Source organism: Equus asinus, chromosome 9 (assembly GCF_041296235.1).
Source record: "Equus asinus isolate D_3611 breed Donkey chromosome 9, EquAss-T2T_v2, whole genome shotgun sequence".
NCBI lineage: Eukaryota > Metazoa > Chordata > Mammalia > Perissodactyla > Equidae > Equus > Equus asinus.
The window spans coordinates 89,788,759-89,803,385 of NC_091798.1; the positions used below are offsets into that span (position 1 = coordinate 89,788,759).

At 44.7% G+C, this 14,627-nt stretch overlaps 1 protein-coding gene across 44 annotated transcripts in view; it reads left to right on the forward strand.

The window, feature by feature from the left end:
- The window catches only part of LHFPL2 (LHFPL tetraspan subfamily member 2), a 158,057-nt gene that overhangs the window by 18,572 nt on the left and 124,858 nt on the right, over nt 1–14,627 (forward strand). For 6 of the 44 annotated variants that reach the window (XR_011506022.1, XR_011506025.1, XR_011506027.1 and 3 more), the window contains exons 5-7: nt 5,275–5,321; nt 6,769–6,936; nt 9,939–10,085. The exons of 34 other annotated variants lie outside the window; for them this stretch is intronic. The gene's annotated coding sequence lies outside the window, so the exon portion shown is untranslated. Of the gene's footprint in view, nt 1–31; nt 113–5,274; nt 5,322–6,768; nt 6,937–9,938; nt 10,086–14,627 lie in introns of those variants that run through there. 4 more of the 44 variants (XR_011506006.1, XR_011506000.1, XR_011506002.1 and 1 more) reach the window with 4 other exon arrangements.

A 14,627-nucleotide genomic window follows, 5' to 3' on the forward strand; every position in this document is an offset into this window, starting at 1 on the left:
TCATAAAAATCTATTCCCCCCACTGATTCAGGGCCTGACATTTCCCCCTACCAGTTGATAGTGAGCCATCTCCCTTCCTGGTGGATGCGGTGCCCTTGGGAACTTCCAGAAGGTAAAACTCCAGCCAAGTGTTTTCCTGAAATGTTATCTGAGGGGAATTTTTTTGGGGGGGGGGGTGGGAGGGAGATTTTCACTTGTTTGACTAATGCTCGTCCTTATCCTGCACAGGAACTTTTCTTATAGCCTTCCAAGGCAAGAGTCCTCTGTCTCTGGCCATGTGCTCTTTCTCTCCTTCATTATGGTGGCTAATCAGAAGTTGGCTATACTTCAGTGCCTCTTAAAAGCTTTTCTCTCTGGCTGTGTCCAGGAAGTTGAAGTGCAGTGTCAGAAATAATGTGAGTTGATGAGGAAGAAATAAACAAACCCAGGCAACATGTGAGGGAGCCTTGGCAGCCCTGCTCCTGTTTTTCTGTAGTTTTGATCTGAAGGGACCAGATTTCCTCCATGTGGAAGGAATGAGGCTATGAGGGTGCCTGTGCCAAGGAGCCTGAGATGTGCATGCCAGTGGGCCTTCTAGATTAGGGTTTCACTTGATCTCATAAACTGGGATGAGAATGAGTTGTCTACGCTTGACAGCATGAAGGTAAGCCACACGTCTGCAGCCTGAGCTATATGTATGTGGAGTAAAAACAGCATCTGTTTGGGGAAGCAGAATATCCCAGAATGCTTCAGTCCCCTCTTGGCACCAAAGCGGAAAGTGGAGAATAGGGGAGCTAGGAGGAGCTTGAAAGAGCTTCTTCTCTAAGCCCTTTAATTTCAGTTATAGACACTGGATGACTTGGCCAAACCCCCCTGAGGGCAGTGTCCCTTGTCTTTCCTGCTAGTTCACCCTCAAACCTTTGGTCTCTGGTGTGTATTCGGTGCTTAATATGCACTTTTTAGGTGAATGAATAATATAAATGAAGATATGACTTCTGATTCCTTGTCTAGTGCTCTTGGAGATATTTTTATAGGCTGAAAGGTCTGTAAGAAGTGGTGTCAGTTAGCTTTTCCATAGTTGAGGCTTTCTTGAGATTACGTGTAGATTAGAAAATTGAGATGTAGCAAGATTAAACTGATTCCTTAAAGTTGGTGGTGAAATTGAGGGGAAGACGGGCTTTCTTAGGCTTGGGGGGTGGGTGGGAGGCGGGATGCCACATTGTAGTCTGTGTGAGTGGTGCCCTGTGGAGCTGGGCAGAGCCTGCACTTTGCAGAGGCAGTGGCCCCAGTCACTCAGCCTCCCTGGAGGAACTAATCAGGACAGTCATGGAACAAATAGGCTTGAAGTTGCCCTCTACCCAATAACAGTATCCAGTGGCCGGGAGCCCACCCTTCTTTTGTGGCCCAGTGCCCCCTTTTCAGAAGGACGTGCTACTTGGAGCTCATCAGTCTTTCAATCTGTTTGTGGAAGTGTATGTGTGTGCAAGATGCTGTGGATGTGACTGGAAGGTCCAGATATGTTTGAGCATTATAGCAATAGAAGGAGGACTCAGTTCTCCATATTGATAGATACCGTAGGCAAATTAGTCTCCATCACCCCCAACCTCATTTTGAAAATTGGAGCCCTGCTCTCGTTGGCCCCAGCCAAGTAAACCAGGTTGTATGGTGTGCTGTGCTTAGAAACCCATAGGGGTAAGCCCCACCGCTGCTTTTAGGCTGGTAACGCAAAGCATTGCTGTTTCTTTATCTCCTTTATTTGGCCTCCCAGTTAATTCACAAAAAAAGGTTTACCATTACACATGAGTTTTAAAATTTAGAATAGTTATAGGAAATTCATTCAAGATGAAAAGTTGCCCAAGAGAATTTGTAAGGCCAAGAAATTTTGTTTAAATTCACAATCACTGACTGAAGAGATGTCATTGTTTGCTGCTTGGACAGTTTCGTCCACCCACTCTGGTCCATCTACCCATCCTCCCAGCCTGGGGGGGCTGGGATGGAGTTGTCTTCTTAAATTGACCCTTAGGCTTCACCACATAGCCTTGATGTCCAAGGGCGAGTGTGCTCCTCTGGAACCCTTAGCAGCTGACCACTTGCATGTGGAATGTCTGTGCCTCCTCAGGGAAAGAGAGCACAGTTCCTTCTGGAAATCTGTTCCCCCTCAACAGGCCCTTTCACTGGTTCACCTGACTTCTGCTGAGCTGACTTCGTAGGTGTCTCTTTGCTTCTCTCCAGGAAATATGCAGCAGACATCCAATCTCCTAAGGGGTTGTAAGACAAGCTGTGGTCTAACCCTGATTGATGACCACAGGGAGAATTGGCTGGGTTATTGGCTTCTGCTCTGTATTAAAGATCACAGGGCTTATTGATCTAAAGCTGGCAGGTATTCTGCAGGCCAGAGGTGGGTCTGACCAGGTCTCCATAGCAGCAAGAATGATGACTGTCAGCTGGATTATTAGAGCTTAATCTTGCACAGTGGCATTAACCATTACTTTGTCTTTTGGTGAAACTCATGCCTTGGGAAGTGATTTTGTGATAGTGTCCTCCTGGTCTGGTGTTTGGACTTCTCATGGGGGCTGTTCTTTGGTACCACTGTAGTTATTGTGAGTCAGTTACTGTTGTACAGTGCTGGCATAGCGCTCGAAAGTGAATAGTACATGTTTTACCTGAACCCAGAATATTCCATGTGCAAAACCATACAAATTAGAAACAAATTCAGTTTTTAGGAGTGCGTGTGTGTTGATAAAAACAGCTTATTTGAAAAGTCTAGTTTCTTGTATTCATTTACATTTGGGGAAAACTTGATTATTCTCTTCAGGATTCTTGAAAGTACAAACAAAAGTGAGGTGGGAATGTCTGACTTCCCAGCTATGAGCCCTGAGCTTTCATGAAGGGTAATTTAGAATGCAAACCTTTTAGTGGAAAAAGTGTTTTGGCATTGCCTGTTGCTGAAGGCATGGTTTTTGTTTTTTTATTTGTTTACTTGTTTTATTGCATGTAACATCATTTTAATTCAGTAGTTTTCTTTATCTGTTTTTTTTTTTTAGGTAATCTGTGGGGATCTGTAACCACAGTGGCAGAAAAAAAGTTAATGGAGGTTTATATAATTGTGTTCATGTTTGCAAAATTAAATGCTGAAATGTGACGGAATTCTATATTCGTAGGGTTCCAACTTGCTATAAAAAATGTAATAAGTTAAAAGATTGGTTCATATTTGTGATTTTCTTATTGCAAAGGGAAGTCGTATATATACATTCATTCATTACTCCCCAAATACGATGTAAATCACGTAAGTACAGTTTTATAGGGAATTAGGAGGATAAGAATCAAAGTTTGTGGTTATTTTGCAAGCATCTTGCTCCTGTTTTTCCAGCACAGATCAGAGAAGTCTTTGATGGGCCCCATGTGTCTTTTCGCCCATTTGTACCTTTTGTATTTTCTTTACATCATTTCCTCCCCTGCTGGGCTCTTTCCCCAGGATCAGGATCAAATCCCCAACCTTCACCTCTGTTTAATCGCCCCCCTGTTTGTAAGGCGTGAACCACAGGGTCTTCATGAGAGGACCAAGTTCTTCCTCCAGTTGGGCCAGGTCCCAAGGATGTCTCAGTCCATGTCTTCTGGTCCTTTCTGGAGCCCAGTTGTATCTAACAAGCAGCCCAGCTCACCCTGAATCTAAGGAGCTACGTTTTCTGTAGCCTAAAAATGTTAATGATTAAATACACAGGATTGGAGTTTGTTTGGTAATTACGCAGCCTGTTTAAGTATTTTTTCAATTAGCAATCACTAGAGAGCTCTGTATGAGGCTCTTTGGAGAAGAGAATGTTTGGGAAACAGCCCTTCTCAGTGCCGTTTCGCCACAGGGGGAATGACTCTGTGTGTGTTTGGGCAGGGCCTGTGGTGGGGAAGACCAGCCTGGAGTCAGGCAGGCCTGGGTTCCAGCCCTGCTCCCCACTCCCAGGGCCTGTGGCCTCAGGCAAGTTCCTCATCTCTCCAGGGCTCAGTTTCCTCATCTGTAAAGTAGGAATAATCATCCTCACTCCACAGAATTGTTAGGACAGTAAATGACTAACCTTTGTAGGGCATACCTGGAACATAGTCAGTGGTAGTCACAACCCTATTAAAATAGGAGCACGTTGGCTTTAAGGAATCCAGTAACTTCTGAAAGTTTCTCCCCAATTGAGCTCAGAGCATTTTTGTAGCTGATGTTGTTTTCAGGCCTGTCATGCGGTTACTGCTGGTGCCGCTCTCTCCATATTAAAGCTGCTGCCTGGGTTTCCTGGAGCCCCGGCCTGTGTTTACCCTTTCTCCTAGCAGACAGGTTCTGTAAACCGGCATTTCCCAGGGCTTCCTTTGCCCTTAGGATCAAAGAAGTTCTAGAGTGTGTGTTTTGACATGAGGCAAAATTAATAGTCATTTAACAATTAGATTAGCCCCGTGGTCAGATTTGTTAGAGAGTATGTGTTTCTTGGGAGGAACGCCTACCGAGTGAGGGCCGTTCTCCGTGCCTATCTGCTCTGTGGGACAGCTAAGATTCCACCTCCTGGGGTGAAATCTTAGTTGGAAAGAGGGATGCAAAGCCAAAAAATTGTATAAAAAGTGTTTATGTTTGTCCTGGGAGAATGGCACCACAGCACACACCATTAACGAGCCTGGCCCGCTGACAGTCCTGCACTGCAGTGTGCACCAACCCAGCGGTGTAATTTATGTCACTCAGGGAATTGTGGTTTTATGTGCCATGTAGTGGTGTCGTTGAAGCCTTGTTTTCAGAGGAAAATAGCAATTAATGTTAGAAATAGGAAATAGCTTTACAAATTTGTGGTGGAAGAGACCCAATAAAAATGACTATCAGAGTTGCCCAAAGGTAAATCTCAGAGTTTATAAATGGTGTTTTCTGTCTGGTGTTTTCTGCACAGCTTTTGATTTGTCAGTATAAACTGAAGCATGATGGCCACAAACAGAGCAGGACATGTGAGAGACTGTTAGTGCGGGGGAGAAAGGAGGTCCAAGGGACATGCAGGCGCCTGTGAGGTCTCAGGGACAGGTGGCAGAGGACCAGGGTGTGTTTGCTCACATTAGGCCGTGTCTGTGTCATTGCCGCTATTGTTCTCGTGCTGGGAGGTGACAGATGGAAGAGCCTGGGCTGAAAGAGCGGCTGTTAATCTGTGACTCTGGGTTTGCTTGCTCCCATGCATAAATATTTCAGCTCATTCTTTTCAGAAACAAAGGACGAGAGTGAGTGGACGGGAGCCGCTGAGTACTGAAGCCTTTACAGTCTGTTTTTTGTTTGTTTGTTTTTAGTATGACCGATGAGACTGGGTCATCTACATTAAAAGTGACTCATTAAGGTAAAGAATGGTTTCATGATGAGAATTCTGATTTTCAGACTTCTAGGGGAACGTGTTTTTAAAATGAGATATTCCAGTGGAGCCACAGCGTATGTGCATTGCACTCATAGAAATTCAGCTATACACGTGTGGTTCAAAAATAGGGAGAGGGGCTGGCCCCGTGGCCGAGTGGTTAAGTTCGCGCACTCCGCTGCAGGCGGCCCAGTGTTTCGTTAGTTCGAATCCTGGGTGCAGACATGGCACTGCTCATCAGACCACGCTGAGGCAGCGTCCCACATGCCACAACTAGAAGAACCCACAACGAAGAATACACAACTATGTACCGGGGGTCTTTGGGGAGAAAAAGGAAAAAAATAAAAAAATCTTTTTTAAAAAAAACAAAAATAGGGAGAGAGAAGTAATGGTGAAAACATTGTGGGGCTGCTTAACAGTCTACTCGTTAGAGGGTGTGCCTTCGAGCAGGATTTCTCCACCTCGGCTCTATTGACGTTTTGCGCTGAATAATTCTTTGTCATGCAGGCTGTCTTGTGCGTTGTAGGATGTTTAGCAGCATCCCAGGCACTCGATGCCAGCAGAACCCCCCTTCCCCAGTTGTGAGGCTCCAAAATGTCTACAGACATTGCTGAATATGCTGGGGTCTGGAGGGAGGGAGAGGGGGAGGGCACAGTGATCCTGGCTGAGAACCGCCACCTTAGAGTGAGTGACAGGAGGTGCTTTTCAATCTGTTGTTCTCTCAGGCGACAGTGGTTCAAGATCCTCTCAGACTTCATCTTCCTTACGGAGTAGGATTGGGTGAATAAAAGGAAATAAAAACTCTGAGGCATAGTGAGTGTAAATTGCGAAGGATGACTCAGAGACACCAAGTTTAAAGCGTTAGGGATTAACTCCTCAAGGGAGCGCAGCCTCAGTGAAACCTCTCCTAGAAGTTTCTAAAGGCCAAAGCCACATAAAGAAAAGCCACGGGTCCGTTTACACAAATCCTTGACTTGTCAGTTCAGAATTTCTTGGTAATAGTGGGACTCATGGCTGATTTCTAAACCCCAAGTCTGTTTATTGACTCTGGATAATACCATTGGCTGTTCCCCTGCTGGTTTTGACTGGTTTTTTGAAAAGCAGTCATCTGGTTCGTTTTTCTCAGGCTCAGCATCCCCAAACAGGCAATTCTGAATGTGTAGTTCAAGGCTCAGTGCAAATTGCTTTTATCAGAGTGTTTGAGTTATTTTTTATACAATATGGCTGGAGAGGTTCCTGATTTTAAAACAGGTCCCTATTCTTGAATCTGGGTGGGCTTGGCACCGCTCTGACAGCAGAGTATGACAAAAAGTGTCATCATGTGACTTCTGAGGCTGGGTCATAAAAGGCTGTGCAGTTTCTGCCTTGTTAGCATGAACACTGTTCAATCCCTGAGCCTCCATTTGAGAAGTCTACCCTATGGCTGACATGGCAGGTGCCCCAGTGGACAGTCTCAGGTGAACCCACCCTTCCAGCCATCCCCACTGACATGTGAACGAAGCCGTCTTGGATCCTCCACCTAATAAATGCCACCTGATGACCTCTGCCATTGCCACATGGAACAGAAGCATCACCCAGCTGCTCCTTGCCCAATTCCTGACCGGTAAGAGTTGAGACACCATAAAAAGTTGTCTTAAACAACCCCTAAAAAAATAAATCAACCACTTTGTCTACTTCTCTACTAAAAAACTTGTTCTAGAAGCTTCTTGAGGGATGGTTTATTGGTCTTCCTAAAGAACTTTTTAAGGGTAATCATGGCTGTGGACATGTTTTTCTCACCCTGCTGACTTCAATGCCTCTCTGGCATAATCTATTAACTATTAACAGATATCTTAATTTTAATAAATATTGCTTAATAACAACTATTAAGTAAATAAAGGTGCGTTTGCTCTGGTTTAATCTGGAGATAAGGGTCAGAGCCCTTGCCTGATGTGGTGCCTTGTCCCAGATTATTGCTCTCATGTCCCAAGGCGACTCTTTGGACCTTCCCTGAAGTATGCAGTTTGAAAGAGCTTTCCAGTGATTCTTATCAGATTAGGTCAGTTTGTCCTAAATCCAGTGCTGGGGTTGTAGGCACTCTAAAAGGTGTGTCTCCTGGAGGTGAACAGCGTTAAAGTGTAGGTTGTGAAACTTGCACCTTTGAGTGTATGGATGCAAGTCTGTGTGTCTGTTAGCAGACAGAATAACTATCCCTTAGGCTGAGCTGGTTAGGGAGGAAAAATATGCAATTATTTGAACTCATCTCTCTCTTACAAGAGGACTAATAGCATCCTTGTAAATGTGAATTTGCTGGCTCTTTTAAGAAAGCCTGGAAATAACATAATGCCATCATTAGAAGAGACTTGTGACACTTCACACTTTGAGGTCTGCATAATAAGTTCTCCCAGGAGCCGGGGTTTGCTTCAGGAAAGTTAGAATTAACAACCCACATGCAGGGATCATTTCTCCCTAATTAGGACAGGTGGGCTGGGTAAGCTGCCTTTATGCCCATCAGTGCCAACATACAAACAAGTGCAGGTTGTTAAGGGTATAGACATACAGGCATGTCACTGTTAATGCTAATGTCAGTGAGAAGAGTCAGGCTAATATCAAGAACTGTTGGCTGTAATATTGCAAGGAGGGCAATAGTTGTCTTCCTCAAAGACTGAAGAACTGCCAGTGAGACTTCCTTAGAGTCACCCACATCCCGCATCCCTGTTAGCATCCTTTCCTTTCCTCTCTGGGACATGTCAGGACACAGACCAGGGATTAGGGGAGCTGAGCATCTGTTGGCATGGTGTTCTGAAGTCTGGATGTCACTGCCTTGGAATTCTTGCCAAATTCTCTTTCTAGCTTTGTGATTTTTGTGTAAAATGTCCTCAGAAGCAATCCATAGTCAGGGTGGTTACAAAAGAAACTTGGGAAAAGAAGTTTGGATTTGCCAAGCGAATGGGGGACTGGGAAGAGAGGAGGAACAGAGGGCAGAATGAAGGAGGAGGTCAAGAGGGAGGAGGGGGTTGAGCAGTGGTGGAGGAGACAGTGCGGCGATTTTGGAAGTGTTCCTGGTCTTAGGAGCATGAGCACCGTTGGATACTTCAAACCCCGTATCCTGGCCCCAGCTTTGCAAGGGTAAACCTTTCTCTGTGCAGGCACTGAGGGGAGTTACCTGTGGCTGGTCTTTCCAGAGTGGCGCCCCATCACGTGGTGGAGAAGGGAGGGCAGGCTGAGGAAGGAGTGTGGGGTCGTATTTATGTGCATCCATCAGCTTGACCTTCTTGGTTATTTATATTTTTGGAGCCAGATGAGTGGTCCGCTTGTGTCAGAATATAGGTTCTTTTTAATTGTAGCACCATGTTTTGAATCTGAATTCGATTTTTTATTTTGGGGCAATCTGAGTTCTTTTAGATTAGGCTAAACAAGGCAGGTGGGGGCTTCTCACCATGCCCCTCCTTAGAAGACAGATCTGTAGATTGAAGATGATCTGGTAGGTCATAAGTTAATTTGAAATCTTGGGCTTAGTGTTTTTGAAAGAAGAGATTAAGAATGCCTACCATATATGGATTTGTTGTTAGAAAGCAGTTTTCTATTAGCTGCTGAGTCCTGAGGACTTTTCAAAAATTTGGGTTATTTTTAGTCTAATTACCAGTTTAACAATGCAGGTTTGATGAAGGAAAAGGGGAGAACTCTGGTATGTGTCCTGCTTTTGTCCCTCCTTTCTTTCTTCATCTGCCTTTGCTTTCTAACAGGTAGTTCTTGGTGAAATGTCCTTGATGTCCTTTTCTGTTCCCTGTAATGTTCTCTAGTGGGGCAAGGCTGCCCCCTCTTCTCTCCCCCTCCCTCCTCCGCATACCAGGGGAATTTGGATCTGGGAGGGGGATTGGTCTACCCAAAGGCTTTTAGGGGAGAGGGACCAGGGATCCTAAATCCTGCACGTGAATCCCTCCTGAAATGCTCATATTGCCTGCATTGTAGATGGAAATCAAAGGCTCTTCTGCAAATTATGGTGGAGAAAGAGTCTTGAACTTTGATTTATAAACTGTGAGTAACTAAGATAAAACAAGCCAGAGGGTTGAGTGGTTAAAAGGCCAGGCTTCGGAGCCCGACTGCCTGGGTTTGAAACCAGCTCTAACATTTACCAGCTGGCTCATCTTTGGGACATTAACCACTCTCACATTTACCAGCTAGGTGATCTCTGGGAAGTTACTTAAAGTCTGTTTGCTTCAGTCCCTTCATCTGTAAACTGGGGTTAATAATACCTCATAGGTTTTTGTGACCATCAAGTAGGTTAGAACAATACTTGGCACATTTTGAGTAGTCAGTAGTTATTTCTTTTTGATAAAATATCATTCTAAAGGGTCCCAAGACCCTCTTCCTATTCCTGAATCTTTTAGTCTTTTTTTCTTTTTCTAGACATGAACTATATTGATGCTCATATTTTTATATTTACACAGCCAATATGGGTTTTACCACAATTTTAAGTTCAAATATAGCAATGATTTTAGAATATTTCTTAAAGACTTAGAATGAAATGAGTAGCGTTTTAGAATATAAACAGTAAGTGTGTTTGCCAGATACCGTGAGAAGCACTTGTAATGGGCTGATTGAGGAATGCTTTTCTAATTCCAGAGGTGGAGCTAGAAAGTAGGTTCTGTCTCCTTACAATGAGTGGGCTTTACGCAGAGGCCCAGATGCTCGGACTGTGGGTAAGAAGGAGCCATCTCCCACCCTCCTGAGACCCAGGGAAGATGAGAGGAGGCTCCCTAGCCAGAGAAGGTGAGTAGAGTTGTTCTTCTGGCATTTTTCTCTTGGACCCTGCTTCCTAAGGGGCCAGCTGAAAATGGTCCTGATTCTTTTGCAAGTGCCCAGGCAAAAAGGCCAGTCTGCCCAGAGGCATTGAGGGTGACAAGATGAGATTCGGGGCCAGGATTGTCTAGGCATATTTTACCCACGAAGGCTCTTAAAACTTGGAGCTACGAACTTCAGGGTGCACTGAAATTACCCGCTGTTCTGGAGAGATTACAGACCCTGTGAATCAGCGCATCTGGGTGTGTCTCAGGAATCTGCATTTGAACCGTCTCACGTGAATCTGCTGTGGTGGCTCCACGTGGAACACATGAAATGGCGGCCAGCAGGGCAGAATTCAAGCTCCTTCATAGTGACCACAAGTCCTTTTGTGACATGCACTACCACTTCCTCTTTGGACTCTTACTTATTATGGAGGGCAGAGGTTGGCCCCCACTCCTCTTCTGCCTCCGATCTTCCTGCACCATGTCACCCAAATTCTCACCACATTTGGTTCTAATAATTTGTCTGTGTGTCTGCTTTCCTCCTTAGCACCTGAGGGCAGAGGACTTTTCTTATGTATATTAAATCCTAGAAATGCCTAGCGTTGTATGTGGCACATAGGATGAAAGGCCCAGTCAATGAAAGTTTACATGGACTGACTGCTGGTTTTCAGAGAAAGGAGGAGTTGGAGTCAACTGAGGGGAAGAAAAAAGAAATACCTTAGAGCTAAATCCCATCATCCACTAATGTATCTAACAGCATGGGCACCCAAATCCACATCAGTCAGCAAGCGCTATTTCTAAGGTCTGTTCTTCAACTGTTGTAGGGTTCTCTAGGGTGCCCAAGGAAAGAACGTGTTATTAAGTGGCATTTGCTTAGAGTGTTGTAGGCCCCAGGGAGGATACAGACCAGGGCTCTCTTACAAAGATAGCTATTTACTCCTTCCAGTCCTCCTCCCAATAATCCTTTAATAGCAATCTTCACATCCCCATTTTGTACCTGTTGAAACTGAGTCACAGGTCTGACAACTTTCCCAAGATCATAAAACTAGTAAGTAGCAGAACTGGATTTTGGACCCCAGCTTTGCTCAATTCAAAGTGTGTTTGAAATCACTACCCTGGCCTTTCTCTTAGTATGAAATAGACACGGATAGACCATTTTGAGTGGACTTAAAAATTAGAAACTGAGATTAACAAACAAGAACAGAAGGATGGAAATGACTGATATTTGGAGAAGGTTGACTTCGTGCAAACAGAAGAGAGTAATAATTAGCATCTGTTTTATACTGGGCACTGTACCTTCATTAGCATCCTTAATCTTCACAACCTCTCTATGGGGTATTAGACCCATTTTACAGATGAGGCAATAGAGGCCCAGTGAGTGTAAGTAACTTGTGTTAATAACACAACTAGTAGATGGCAAAGCAAGTATGTGAATCCTTTTCTTACCGTGCCATGCTGTGAAAAGGCTGGGAAGGTCTCCTTGCCTAGTCACTTGTAGTCACCTTTAGAGTACATGGGATAATCCTGGATGTAAGAACCAGGAAAACCAAGTGCATGTTCCAAGTCTCTCACTGTCTTATAAAACCAGCTGCCTTTACACAGCATTCGTTTCTCATCCAGGAAACTTACTGATGGCTAAAGAGAGAAATAGCCCACAATGGAGGTAGAAGGCTGGCCAAGGAGGCATGACCTCCAGGTAGTAGATTCCATGGATTTGGCCTCGTTCCTATGACCTCTGCTCCTCCAAACCTGGTAAAGGGTTTATGGCAATTGGCATTCTTTGCACAAGCAAATGCATCAGCTTCTCTGCACAACTGCCTGCTCCATGGAGCCACTCCATCCTTTTGGTACTTTATCTGCCAAGGGGACCTCAGGATTGCCAGGAGTGTGTATGGTGGAGCTCACTGGGGAGGAGAGGGCAGGATGAGGCTATCCATCCTCCAGCAATTAGTGGACCATCCCACGTGCATCATAAAGGATGGCTCTTTGCTCAGTCTTAATTCATGAGGAAATCACTGTCTCCCCAGCTCATTTGGTGCCAGCCTTAAGGGCACTTTAAATGTAAGACCAAGTGATGCTGTGAAAGGGGGTCCAGTGCTTTCAGTTCAGCCGCTGGCGCCAGGCCTCTGGGCCATCGTGCTTTACAGGAGCTGCTTTCACAGAAGTAATTCTGGGTATTGGGGCGAGGAACGGCGGCCTTTGTGTGGAGGAAATGTGCCATGGGTAGGCAGTTGACTGCTTATTAGTTTACTCTTTCAGCCAAATTATTTTTGTTGCTGTTAAAAATTAATTTTAATAATTGCTTTTGGATCAAGCTGTTGAATAACTGAGCCAAGTTTTCATGCCCAATGAACTTTTATAGCAAACTACCCTCTCTTTATGGAGTTATTATGAGGATGATATTTGTAAAGCACTTTAACTGCTTCATGGAAGGCTCTGGATAAATAGTCGTCGTTTTCAGAGTTTTGGAGGAATGATTATACAATGGCATTTTAGTTCTAAAAGATGCAAATCATACTCTGCTACTAACCATTTGCTTTAGTGGCTATTTTCCTATTTTTAATTTTTAAACGGAAATCTATGCAAAAGACTGGGGTGATTTTTGTATTTCCGTAACATTATTCAAAGAGTTAAAAAAATCTCTTTAATCTGAGAGGAAATGTTTTCACAGTATCAGTTTGAATAGTAAGCAGGTAGTAGGAAATGCTCCATTGTCAGTGAACAGCTAACTTTGTATTAATTTGTAACAAAATGTGTAGTGAAAGCACAGTCTTTTACTATCAAAGAATGTTTTTTTCGTCTTACTGTTCTCCTTCATTTTGCCTTTTGGAGGAAAAACACCAAAAAATGAAAATTGTTGTTTTGTTGTTTCAGAGAGAAGTATAACTTCCCAGAGAGAAACATCTTACAGTGTAACGTGGGGTTTTAAAAAGTGAAACACCTGCCGTGTGTGTGTGTGTGTGTGTGTGTGTGTGTGTGTGTGTGTGTGTGTGTGTTCGTGTTCTAAGAGCTTGTCTATACCATATGTGTGGAAAATGGAATTAGAAAGAGCATCCCCTTTATGGCCTCAGTACATTCTGAGTTTTAACAACAGACGATCAGTAAAATTTGAAGTTTGAGCTCCCACACAATCCATTACACACAGCAGCTGTCAGGATTGTTAAAAATGTAAATTAGATTGCAGATTAGACTGCATTCTCTCCCTGCTTGAAATCTTCCAGTCCTCTCCTGTTGCATGTGGGATAAAATCCAGATTCCTGGTCAAGATACACTAGGCCCCGGGTGATCTGGTTCTGCCAGCTTCGCCAGCCCCAGCTTATCTTGCTCCAGCCCTGAGACCTGTCTTTCTGGTCCTCAGCCACCAAGCTCCTGCCCCTGTCTGAGCCTTTATGTGCAGCCCTTTTACCTGCCTGCAGTGCTCTTGCCCCAGGTCCCTGGCCTGCCTGCCTGGGGCTCCGGGCTCAGCTGGGCACCACACCCTCAGGCTCTGGTATGTCACTTAGTGTGAAAGGAGCCTGGAAGCTTCATGGGCGAGGGTCAGATGGTGATTCTTACCCGTCAGGGTACAGAGACTGACAACGGACAGAGTCCAAGGCCCAGGCTGGGTTCCACCTGGAGAGTCTTCTCTACCTCAGTGCACATTGACCTTGCCCTGCTCTGTACTGTACTTGCGGCCAGGCCGCACAGTTTAGAGCTGCTGTGCTCCAGCCCGTTCAGCTGTCAGCTCTGTGTTGGAGGACAGGGACTCCTGTGATCCCTTGCTTGAGGAACACTGGCATGGTGTGTCGTTTTCTTTTAAAGGCTAGTGCCTTGGAAGGATTTATATCTCCTCTCATTTGTTTGTTTGCTCATGGCAACTAATAAACTTTTTTTTCAGTGATAAAGCAGTGAAACTTTAACTGAATCTGAGCTGCACCATTCATCTGCTTCTGGCCTCTTGGGGAGAAATACTCAGACATCCTATTCATGCCCGTGCAATGCTCCTCTCTTTACTTAGGGTCTAATCACGTCTTCTCTTTGCCATGTGACAGGCATAAAGAATATTGCTGCTATCCCTGCATATGGCCGAAACCACATTTTCTAAATAGATAAAGAGTTGTTCAGGAATGCACGGGAGAGAGAGGTAGAGGGCATGGGAAGGAGAGAGAAAAAAAGAGGGAAAAAGGGGGAGAGGGCGAAGAAAGGGGGAGGAAGGAACAGCAGTAACTATGGCATCTTATCTTTGCTGCTTCGCTAGTTAGAGAACCTGGCCTCTGAGGATAGTCTACACCCGAGGGACTACTGATGGTGTGCTTTTCCCTGGAGTGTGTTTGTGTTTACATAATAGCCTTTGTGCTTAATATCTTATTTACTGAGGCCCTAAATTTTGGGAATATATGGAGCATGCTAAGGGGCCTTCTCCCCTCCCATTCCGCAGACCACCTCCAGTGCAGACCACAGTTCTGGATCCACAATGGACCTCTATTATGAACCTGCTAACTGGTAGTTGTTTTAGACCCTTTGCCCCTTGAGTTGAATCTTGCCAGTG